This window comes from Astyanax mexicanus, chromosome 24 (assembly GCF_023375975.1).
Source record: "Astyanax mexicanus isolate ESR-SI-001 chromosome 24, AstMex3_surface, whole genome shotgun sequence".
NCBI classification, from domain to species: Eukaryota; Metazoa; Chordata; class Actinopteri; order Characiformes; family Acestrorhamphidae; genus Astyanax; species Astyanax mexicanus.
Genome location: NC_064431.1, coordinates 15,137,518 through 15,149,783, shown reverse-complemented (window position 1 = coordinate 15,149,783; position 12,266 = coordinate 15,137,518). Strand labels below are relative to the sequence as shown.

Below are 12,266 nucleotides of genomic sequence, written 5' to 3'. Positions count from 1 at the left end.
AGAGGATGTGATGCATTGTCCATGATGGCAAGCAGGTTTTATGCAAATAAGCTGTTGCTGGCCACACCTCATGAACACACTGAGCGTTCGCCTTCCAGCACTGGGGTCTTGGGTTCAAGTCCTTATCTGGGGCAAGTTTCCAAGTTCTCCTTGTGTCTGCGCGAGTTTCCTCTGGAGACAGTGGCTGGTTGTGTGTCAAACGTGATTGTAAAGCGTCCTTGGGTTTCTAGAAAGGCGCTATATAAGTGTAACTCCATTCATTTATTTATTGTGATAAATAGCGAAACACAAACAAGCTAGTTCATGATTAAGTGAGATAGAAGCACAAAACTATTTGTTTTAATTATTTGATCTCATCTGCTGACTTGCCACATATAGTAGGTACAGATCCCTCCGTAGATGAAGTCTGCTGACTGCTGTGTAAGAAACATCAGATCTTCAACTGATCTACTTGGTAGGTCTCTGGTGCGGTTGACGGGTTATGCGCAGCATATTGTCGCTGTCCAATGAAATACACTTACCTCCCAAAACAGCAACTTTACAAGAGTGAGAAAAAACCTTGTGAACTTTCAATGGAAATCAATGTAAAAAGAGTTTATTTCAGGTAATTTGGAAGAGAGTTTCTATTGGTACGTTCATCAAGAAATTTTGGCACAGTGTAGGGAACAGTTTGTCTGTTCAAATTATGTAGTAAACTAAAAATCGACAAAAATGGAAATAAGTGTTTTTCATAGGAAAGCAACGATATGCTTTCTGACACCAAACTCTTTCAGCTGATTGGCAGAAAATGGATGACAGCTCAGAAGAATTGACCATTCTGGAGCATTTGTGAGTTTTTGACCCAGAAGTGACCATGGCCAATGCCAAATTCAGACCAGAGGAGTGCAACACACCCACCCCACCACCCAGCATTGGACTATGAGGTTTTCTGGACTGATGCATCCCCAGTATGAGAGGTTAGGACAATTTTCCTCCAATATCAGGCAATATAAAGCTGGAGAATTATGAAAATTTGTGTGTAGACGGGACTAAAATGATCATTCTGAACAAACTGTCATTTTCTCAGGAGAGAAAGCAGCCACCACCACCTTCCCTGCACTGTTGTGGTCCTGTGGGCTCCTGATCACTGAAGAACTGAGTGAAATGAGCATAATAAAATTAACAAAATATGCAGGGAAACAAAAACAGGACTACAGTCTGTAACTGTAGAACTACAACGTGTCCTATATGGTAAAGTGGAGCTGAGAAAATGGACAGTGATTGGTCATAATATTGTGGTATGACTGTGTACATATAGCAAAATTCAATATGAATTAGAAAAAGGTCCTTGAAAACCTTGAAATTACATGATGTTTTGGAAAGTGCATCGCACCAATTTTGATTTACAACAAGGAACAATGTAACAATGGCCTTCAAAGCTGTAACAGGTTGAGGTCACCATTGTCTGTCAGATCCTGTAGAGCTCCTGCGGCTCCAGCAATAACACTCGCTCATTCCCCCCACACTGCATCAATACCCACAGGGCGAAAAACATTAAAAGTAGCATTATGTAATTTGTTGATAACATTACAAGTCATAACTGAAGCTTGGCTGGCCGAGCCAATCCAACACGCACGGCTCTGAAAGCGGTTAGCTGTGTTTTTACTGGAAACGCTGACGTCTCATTACACACCACTCCAGCTATGGTTTGCTGGAGGCAAGACTTCCTCCACCGCGGGTCGAGTCGGATCGGTTCTGAGTGGGTAACGTCTGTAAACGAGTTAATGGAAAGGTTTCGAAGCTGAAGAGACAACAATGACAAACCACAAAGCTGTAGATAGAGGTACCCACAGGTGGAAGCATCATGGTGCTTTAAAGCAGGAATGCTGGGATACTCTCTGACACATCACTGGATTTATCTCTGCAGCGGTGAAGGCCTCGCTCTGTAATTATCACTGAGATGTCCAGATTTGAAGGTAGAGGAGCAGATTCATAAAACCTGACCATAACTCTGCAAAAAACACCACCTGAATAAGTCAATTTAATAATTACAGGACAATATTGATGGTCCCTCCTATTTTAAAACATCATTTTGACTTAAACATCATATTAAACACCTTTAGAAGGACTATTTCAGGGCATTAATCGCAAATTCCATATTTAATATTTTACATTAGCTCAATCAATCAGATTGCACAAAAAGGTTATCCTCTCTAGCGGGCCCCAATTGGTCTAATGCGCTGCCACTATGAGCGGGAGGTTGCAGGTTCGAACCCCCGCTCATGCAGCTTTGCCATCAAGCTGCTGGCGCTCAGAGGAAGCAAAATTGGCCCTGCTCCCTCCGGGTGGGTAGATGGCGCTCTCTCCCCACATCACTCCTAGGGTGATGTCTGCAGCACAGGGTGTCTGTGAGCTGATGTATCAGAACTGAGCCACTGCGCTTTCCTTCATCAGCAGCAGCTTGAAAAGAAGCAGTGGCTGACTATATAGAGGAAGCATGTGTTAGTCTTCACCCTCCTGGTGTGTTGGGGCATTACTAGTGATAGGGGGATTGCTAATGAGTGGAAATGTGAAAAGTGAGAAAATGGGAAAAAATTTAAATAAAATTGTATATATAAAAAAAGATTATCCTCTCTAATTACCACTTTAAAATGTCCAGATGCAAAGATGTAGGAGCAGATTCATGAAATCAGAACAAAACAGAACACACCCTGCAAAAAAAAACACCACCAGAAAGATTGTATTCTATCATGTTTTCAAACATGTTTGTTTATTCAGGCAAGTACTGAATTGGCGCACTCTCAGCTGATTCACACTCATCTATTTGCAGTTTTTTCATCCCTCGCTCTTGTCATTTACTTCCAGTCATTTTTTATACACCCAAAACATAAAGATTCTGTGACTCGACAGCCACTAAACTTCATTTAAACTTTCATCAAAGCAGGTCACTGATCTCTAATATAAAGCTATACTAACTAGCAACCATCTGGAACACACATAGATCCACTATAAATGTAAATACCTGGTACACTATGTCAATATTCTAGCAACAAACTGATACCACACCAAAACTTGAGCAACCACCTACTAATACCTTAGCAACCAGCTAGCAGCCACTTAGCATCACTGAAGCAGCCACCTTTGACTGTAGCAACACCACAGCAAACACCTTGGATGTCACAAAAATCATCTATCAACCCCTTAGTGACACCATAGCAGCATAGCACTTGTTACATAACACTTTGCATAGCATAGAAACCACCTAGTAACAGCTTAGCAACCACATGGCAACATCATATCAACCACTTAGCAACCATCTAGAAATACCTTATCAACTAATTAGCAATACCTTAGCAACCCTGTGGCACTACAGCAAGCAGATAGAGCCCAGTAAGCAACCAACTATGGACCACCAGCAACCACTTAGCAACAAACTGGTACCACACCAACACTTGAGTAACCACCAAGTAGCACCTTAGTAACCAGCTAGCAGCCACTTAAAATCACTGTAGCAGCCACCTTGGACTGTAGCAACACCACAGCAAACACCTTGGATGTCACAACAATCATCTATCACCCACTTAGTAACACCATAGCAGCATAGCACTTGTTACATAACACTTTGCATAGCATAGAAACCACCTAGCAACCACTTAGAAACACCTTATTAACCAATTAACAATACCTTAGCAATCACATGGCACTACAGCAAGCAGAAAGAGCCCACTTAGCAACCAAATATGAACCACCAGCAACCACTTAGTAACATTATAGCATTTACCTCAGATGTAAGTATTGTAATTTGTAAAATTCTCATTCCACTCCTATACAGCAGACCATTATATATATATATATATATATATATATATATATATATATATATATATATATATATATAGGTTCATACCTGTCAAGTTTTAGATTTAAAAATAAGGGAAATTTTCCGCTTCGAGCCGTCCCACTAGCCTAACCAAGGTTCAGTATCCCTTACATTTTAAGACAGGTTTACAAGAAATCTAAAATAACCACCTGTGAAACACTTACAAACTACAATTATATATTTAGAATCTGACAGGTCTACCTTTTTTGACACTGAAATGTTGTGAATATTCCTACATCTGTAATTCTTATAATACAGCCAAAATAAAACAATTTTCTAGATATTTACATGAAATCTTTACTTTTTTATTTACTTAATATTTTTTTTTTAATTTATTTAAAATTGAACAAAGAGTGCACGAATTCTGCAAAATGACTTTTGGTGATCTAAAAATAGTATTATGAGCTTTTACATATAGACATGGAGCAGATATATTCCATCAGTGAATGCATTCCTTAATAAAGTATGCAAAACAATATGTCAATAATGGATTTCATGTAGCAATATAATAATGTAATCTATTCACTTGTTTCTAAATTGGTATTTTATCTTTTATAACACTGAAACAATTTTAAAGAAATGCTTATAAATATTAGTCCTAAGGGTCTACACAACTAATCTTAAATAAATACTCCTTTCTTTAATCAGTCCAGTCCTGATCAGTTCAGTTAATTTCAGTCCTCTCCACATGTCCTCTCTCTCCAGTTAAACCATCTCTTCATCCCCTTCTAAATAAAAAATTACACCACAATACTTGAGATTTCAACAAATTCTAACAACTGACAATTCCAACACTGACCCTCCTCCTCGCGCCGCAAAACCAGCAAGCTTGATTGGCTGTTTCTCCTGAAAGGCGGGACTTTCGTCTTGATCCGGCTCCATGATTGGCTAAGAGATTTCCCATTCACACAGCGCCTGTCTCGTAATATTTTTTTTTTATGTTAATAGAAAACGGGAAATTTATGTGGACGGGAATGAGCAGTAAAATGAGCAGTAAAATACGGTAGTTTCCCAGCCAAAACGGGAGACTTGACAAGTAGAGCTGGAGCTTGAGCTGGAGCAGCGGGAGCTGCTGGTGCTTGAGCTGGAGCAGCGGGAGCTGCTGGTGCTGGAGCTGGAGCAGCGGGAGCTGCTGGTGCTTGAGCTGGAGCATAGCCTAAAACTGCTGGTACTGCAGTGTATGCAGGTTCCGGGGCTGTGGGAGCAGCATATGCAGGTTCAGGGGTGGCAGGAGTCGAGGAGCGCGGATGAGCCACGGGAGTCACGGAGCGTGGCGTCTCAGCCGCGGGCATAACGGAGCGCTGCGTTTCAGCCGCGAGAGTCACGAGGTGCGGCTTTGCTGCCGCGAGAGTCACGGAGCGCGGCGTCTCGGCCGCGGGCTTCACGGAGCGCGGCGTATCGACCGCTGGCTTCACGGAGTGCGGCGTTTCGACCGCGAAGTCACGGAGCGCAGTGTCTCAGCCACGGGCTTCACGGAGAGCGACGTCTCGGCCGCGGGCTTCACGGAGAGCGGCATCACGGCCGCGGGATTCACGGAGCACGGCGTTTCGACCGCAAGAGTCACGGAGTGTGGCGTCTCAGCCGTGGGCATCACGGGAGTCGGGATGGCCTTAGGAGCTGTGCGGCCGAGAGCCGGGTAGAGTACAGCCCCTGTGGGAAACGGCAATGGAGTACGGTGCCTCGGGGTCTCCTGCGCCAGGGTGCCTAAGGGGGCACGGCGGATGGCCATCCTGGACCCGAGCCAAGAATTGTTTGCTGCGTCCATATTAGGTTGATCCTTCTGTCAGGTTGGGGTGTGCGGGAAGGACGAGGAGGCGGACGCAAACGCAAACTACACACAAATTTATTAACAAAAATAAACACAAAATAAACATAAACTTAACAATACAGACCAGGACTGAGGAGCAACGGAAAACACAAGGACCACTAACAGACGTAGAACGTAAAAGGATCGACACGAGAGAAGGGAACACGGACTATAAATAGTGGTGGACACACACGGGAAACAGGAAACACCTGGGACTAAGGGGCGGAGCTACAATTGAACACAGGTAAGTGAAAATCACTGGGGAAGAAACACAGAGGAGCACGGGTCACGTGGGAGACAAAGACACGAGGAACAGGTAAATAAACAGAGAAACATGACAACAGACAGGAAACAGGGCAAGGAGGTGACAATGAGGTCTGGTTTATTAAATGTAAAATTTACAGCATTAAAACAACGTTGCCATATCAATGTTGATTCACTATTTAAAATCAACACTAAATCCAAAATTGATTCATCAGTAACATCAGCACTGATTCAACGTTGATTAATCCACACCTACTTTAATCCACACCTAATTTTGCTCCAAACTGTCCATACACCGATGCTGTGCTGAAGACTCTCAGACCCTCTCTCTCTCGCTCTCTCTCTCTCACAGACACACACACACACACACACACAGCTATTGGCACATTACCAGTTTGTTGAAGGTGTGGAACATGCAGCTACACATACAGATCTGGAAAAAGATTAAGAGACCACTTAAATTTTTGAATCAGTTTATTTGATTTTGCTATTTATAGGTATATGTTTAAGTAAAATGAACATTGTTGTTTTATTCTATAAACAACGGACAACATTTTTCACAAATCCCAAATAAAAATATTGTCGTTTAGAGCATTTATTTGCAGAAAATGAGAAATGGCTGAAATAACAAAAAGATGCATAGCTTTCAGACTTCAAATAAGTTCAGAAATCAATATTTGGTGGAATAACCCTGATTTTTAATCACAGTTTAATGCATCTTGGCATGTTCTTCTCATGGATAACTTGCTTTTGGATAACTTTATGCCACTCCTAGTGTACAAATTCAAGCAGTAAAACACAATCATCCATAGTCATCATCCATAGTCATCCTAAAAACATATAATTTAAGTGATTGACACCAGTAATATAAATAATATAATTATTTTTTAATGATTTAATTATTTTAATTATTTGAGGGCCCATTCAATGTGTAGCCTAGGGGCCTGTTCACCTTAATCTACCACAGGAAGTGATTATGTCAGTAACATAGATAAATATAAAGGCCAGTCCAGGAGCTGAAGAGCAGCAGGAGATGGAAGCTGTTAGGATGGTTTGGTAGCTGTTAGCCATTTTGCTAATGCATTCTGTTTACGGGAACCAGTGTCTTCATGCCCAGTGAAGAGTGGACTAACTGACAATTATCAAACATCTGCTTCCAAATGAGCTGGAGATGTCCTTGAATGTCCAGCATAAATACATGACATCACCTCCACAACAAACAGGGTGACCGAAGCTCTGGCCCACGTGCGGCATGCTGGGTAAAAACGTGTCCTGTCTGATTTGGGAGATAAGGAAATGTGAAACTCCAGACGGGAGAGAGAAGGGAATTACCACTGAAACCAGCATGTCACCAGCGTGTTTCATACCCATTTTCCAGAACATTCCCACGGGAATACGTTGCATGAGTGCTGGTTTTGACTGGAGTGCTCGACTGGAGGAAACCCCGATACTATGACATCACTAACAGGCGTAATTAGCTCGACATGTGGAACATGAGTCTGAGACTGTTGTAGACTGTGATGCCATCATCAGTGGGTGCAGCTGCCAGCCTGTGCTGAAGTTCTGGACCCTTGTTTGCCCTTTTTTGCCATTTAAAAAAAAAATACATGACTCCTCTTATAATAATAAAGAGGCTTCCAGGAGTTATTTAAGTGGTTCTGTTACATAAAATAACCAATTTTGGTTCCAGAAAGAACCGTATTGGCAATAAAGATGTGAATGTGAACATTTATTACATTGTATAGTAAACATTTAGTCCAGTTAGTTTTGTTTAGTTTCACACTGCAGTTAGTGACTGAGCACACTGAAGAACTTTATTACATCCTGTCATAATTACCAATGTGGGCGGAGTCTCCGTATACATCACATTGATTGGTTTGTTAAAGGGAGGGCATTAAACATTGGCATGTTGTTGGTTAGGCCATGAGTTGTTGTGTTAAGCTGTGGGGCTAAGTCCAGCATGGCTAACAGTTAAATGCACACTAGGTAGGATTTCTTTGATTATTGAACTTTTTAAAGAAGTAAAATTACAGCTTGAAACTCACGGCAGCGCTGCATTGAAGTGTAATAGGAGGAATAGCGGTCCTTTCGTGTCTGTGCCGGAGCTCCTCTGAGCTCAAACCAGGAGAACCCGGAGAAGCTCCGGTGAGTTCATATAGTACCAGATAAAGACAGATTATAAGTACATCAGTGGGTATTTCTGTTTTGTAAGGAGCTTAAAATGTTAATAAAAAAGTTAAAAGGTTATTAAAACAACCAGAGTGTAAATATGTGATGTATAAGTTGAGTTAAAGTGTTTGTTGTAACTCCTAAAGCTGTAGGCTAGCAGGCGGAAGCTAGCAGTGATTAGCATTTGTGATTAGCATTAGCAATCGGGTTAAATGTGTAAATATATCATGTTAAGTGTAAAATATGGCTGTTTGTAAGTTTAGCTTGCAGTATATTGCCCCAAATTGAAATATACATTTTAGTCTGGGGCTTGTAAAACCTTTTACTGATACTGTGTTTTTATTTTAATATTATTTCATGCTGTGCTTGTTTGGTGGTGAGGGCTAACAGTGCTACTCTGTAAACACGCTGTTTTATCACAGAAGAAATGTCTTGTTTCAGTCGTGATTACAATAAAGTAAAGATTTCATGCTAAAAGAGACAAAAAAATAAAGTATGAAAAATGGCCAGGAGACAGAAGGGGGGTAACGACAGTGCTGTGTACATTTATTACTCTCTGCAACTGTAGGGGAGCCCACGAGCACAAGATCTCAATCCTACCTAGTGGAGCTTTAACAGGCACTTTTTGACAATTCAGACTTTTAGACTAACTACAGAAATTTGAACCAGGCTATCATTGCTCATTAAAAAATAGAAGAAGAAAAAGAAACAACGTTGCTCAAGAATCTGCCGCTTTTTGACTTTAGGGTTTAGGATTTAATCTACAGTTAGAGTAGATACAGTTCAGACATCAAAAATGTAGTCTGTTACACCCATAACATCCTGCATAACTCCTGCATAATGAGAGAAGACAGACTCTACTACTTTTTCTTCTCCTATTTTTGGTCTGAAATTCTGAACCATAAAAAAGTGTTTTTACACTGGAAATGACTGTAAACTGTAATATATAAGTGCTGGATTTAGTAGCTATTTTTTGTACTCTGTACTGATCAGTGCTCTCCTCACATGTATGTTCTGGGCTGGACCAGGTCCAAATTTTAAAACATTAGTTTATCTTTTTATTATTATCTTCTTAGAATCTCTGGCAGTAGCTCTGAGGTTAAACTTGACTGTAACAGATTTGGTTTGGTAAACCGAAATTAGCTCCGGTACTGTAATTTGGTGGAAATGTAATTGGTTTGGTTATTTATTGATAAACCCTTTAAACCCCTGGCTGTTTTGGTATGTTTTTTCTTCCTTTTCAGTCATTTCCTCTTTCAGGTCTTATAACACAGTAATTATATCACACAGCCACATGCCATGATCTCTTTTACTCCAGAAGCTATACGGCTGCTCAAAAATGTAATAATTTAAAATGTCAAAAGGAAGCAGAATTATTATATTTTCCTGGAACGGATCATGTTTTGGTAAAAAGTTTCCCAAGGATGTTTTTTTTTTTTTTTTACTTATTTTTGAATGTATAAACTTTGAATATATTCACACCTAAGATATCTTTTCAAAAATTGTTAGACTAGAGTGTTTATGAGTTGAAAGCATAATAATATTTATAAAAGTTCATTTCATGTCTTATTACTTTGACAAAATAAATAGAGAACATCAGGCGTAGTTATTTTTCTTGATAATCACACCTCTAGAATACATATAGATTAGTAAAAAGCAGCCTATGCCTTTTAGTATTTTGATCAAACACACAAAAAAACAAAGAAATACAAAAATGTAAATGTTTAGTGCAAAATAACTACTTAGTAAAAATGTGCAAGTAAAAAAAAAAAACGATATAAAGTAGTGCCATACCTAGCTTTAGTTTTTCTGTGGAGACTTTTGAGTCATTTACTGATATTATTTGGTTTGAAACATCATATAAATATGTTTAAAGCACTAAAGGTAAATAATATTAGTTGGGGAAGGAGATCTCACTTTTTTAGTCGTATTTCTCAATTAGTTTCTTGTAGATGCTTTACTGCACTGGGATGTGATCACTATTTTTAGAAAGAGTAAGTTCCGCCCTTTCTAACCACATATGGATTATGTGTATGTGTTAAGGGATTCCTGAGTAATTAAGCTGAGAACACAAGATGCGATTTTGGATGGAAAATCCGTCCGTAGGATTATAAGGGTTAATAAAATACATTAACTACTTTACTATCAGGATATTACACTCACTGGACAAATTACACATGCTGGAAATCAAGGGGAAACACTCTGCTTCTGGTCTTTCTTTAGGCTGCATTGTAAACTCAATGAAGGCAGTCTGAGACACTTGGGATGCTTGGTGTGGGAGAAGAGGACTGGTCTACTGTCCGACTCTGGACTCTATGTAGAAGACTGCTTATTCCAGCTTTAAAATAGAAGAAGGTCAAAAACATCATGTTGCATCACCAGGGAAATTTGTAGAGGTTGGACCAGGCCAAGAGGTGAACATTCTCTCCATTCCTAAAGTGTTGCTATACAAATCTTCTGGGATTAGAAATGTTTGTGGCCACGCCTCCAAAATCTGTCAGCTTTTCATTTTACGGCATCTTGACAAAGTTCCTTAAACAGAACCTGTGGTTCAAACCCAGGGCAGTGCTGGAGGAGAGGTGAAGTTTATGGTGTTAAAAAGCAAAAACACAGAGTGAGCCCATGTTAATCCTCTCAGTCGGAAGTGGGCGGGGCTACACGGTTGGGATGGTGATGGTGAGGATTAGCGCTGCCCGTGGTCTGAGCTGTCCATCACTCGTGGGCTGTTGTTCGTAGTCCGTGTCGTGTGTCGGGTATGACCCGAGGCGAGTGCCAGCGGATAGGAAAGCACTCTTTCGGTTTTGTTTGGAAAACAAATAAAAGGTGATGAAGGAATAATCATAATTACTGTACACTGACGAGCTGTCAGCACCTCCCTCTCTTTTTCCACTTTACAGCACGATAATCAGCCCGTCCCGTCCCAGTCTCCTCCCCCTCACCCACCAACTGGATCTGTTCACTGCACTCATCGGTCTGAAGCTGAATTTTCACTCTTGCTTTAAATAGATGCACCATTTTTATTCTGTGAACGAGATTTGCTCTAAATCAAACATGTTCCATATAAAATTTGATTTGTTATCCATGATATATGTTTTAAACGTTGAAACAACACCCTTTTTAAAAGGATGTTAAAAATGTTAGGTAACTGTCATTTTTAACTGTTTGTGTAACTGTCTGTTGAGCTTTTTTATTTATTTTATTTTCTCATTATTGCAATGACTTTATTACTGCTTTACTTCACCTGTCAGACCACTAGTTTAACTATTCACAGCTAAAACTGAGACTTAGTTCAGTCTCAAGCTGAGCTAAAGGCACATGTAGCCATGTGGATCAGCCAGACATCTTTCTGTACTAGTTTTCACTGCTCACTGCTCTTTGGCCTTATTGGTAATTATTGGTAATTTATAGGACTTATACTTTATTAGTTACAGAGTGATCTGTGTTTCTGTGTTTTTTCTAGATATTTTGATGAAAGCGTGAATGGGCTGTTTTTAAGTGTGTAAATGCTGCAGTAGAGAGTGCAATAACACCCTCTGTTTCAGCAATGATTTACTGCTGACAAGGGCTTTGGAAATTGATTTTTTTAATTAATTTCCAAATCTCAGTTTATTTTCATGACTACTCACTAGCTTGTTTTAAATTTTTTTTACAATATACTATTTTGCCCTCTCAAGGACAGACTGTGAGTTTGCAGTGATGTCACAGCCATACATAAGTGGGACCCCAAGAGGAGGACATTTGGACTGTGCAGTGTGCAAGGAAAATATTATTTACCAGGAAAATTCATTTTTATTTTGCTATCCAAGCCAAAGTTTTAGATTGTAAAAGGCAGATAATTGTTGGGATTCTTTTTTATCCACATCCATCAAAAATATCAGTGATTTTAAAACATGTTTATGAATTTTATGTCCCGTGGAAGATAAAAAATGCTGCATTGACCTGTGAGGTTATCTGTATTCTGATTTCTTCTATGATTTCTGTATGAGTCCCTTGTCTGTTCACATTGACAATTCTAGCCAGATGCTGCCAGTCACCATCATTACCACCCACTGCGCTCACTGTCCATGTTACGCAGCCTGACTCTCCTTCCACACTACCAGACTCCATTTCCCAGTATCCTATGATTTATGACGTCAGCGTCAGTCGCTCTCCTTCGCCCAATCACAT

The 12,266-nt window shown here is 40.1% G+C and overlaps 1 long non-coding RNA gene across 1 annotated transcript; it reads left to right on the top strand.

Moving 5' to 3' along the window:
- The first annotated feature begins 7,847 nt into the window (after positions 1–7,847).
- LOC125787532 (uncharacterized) lies at positions 7,848–12,037 on the top strand. The gene is made up of 2 exons (XR_007429420.1): positions 7,848–8,075; positions 10,323–12,037. It is a non-coding gene; the product is annotated as an uncharacterized LOC125787532 (long non-coding RNA).
- Positions 12,038–12,266: the final 229 nt, after the last annotated feature.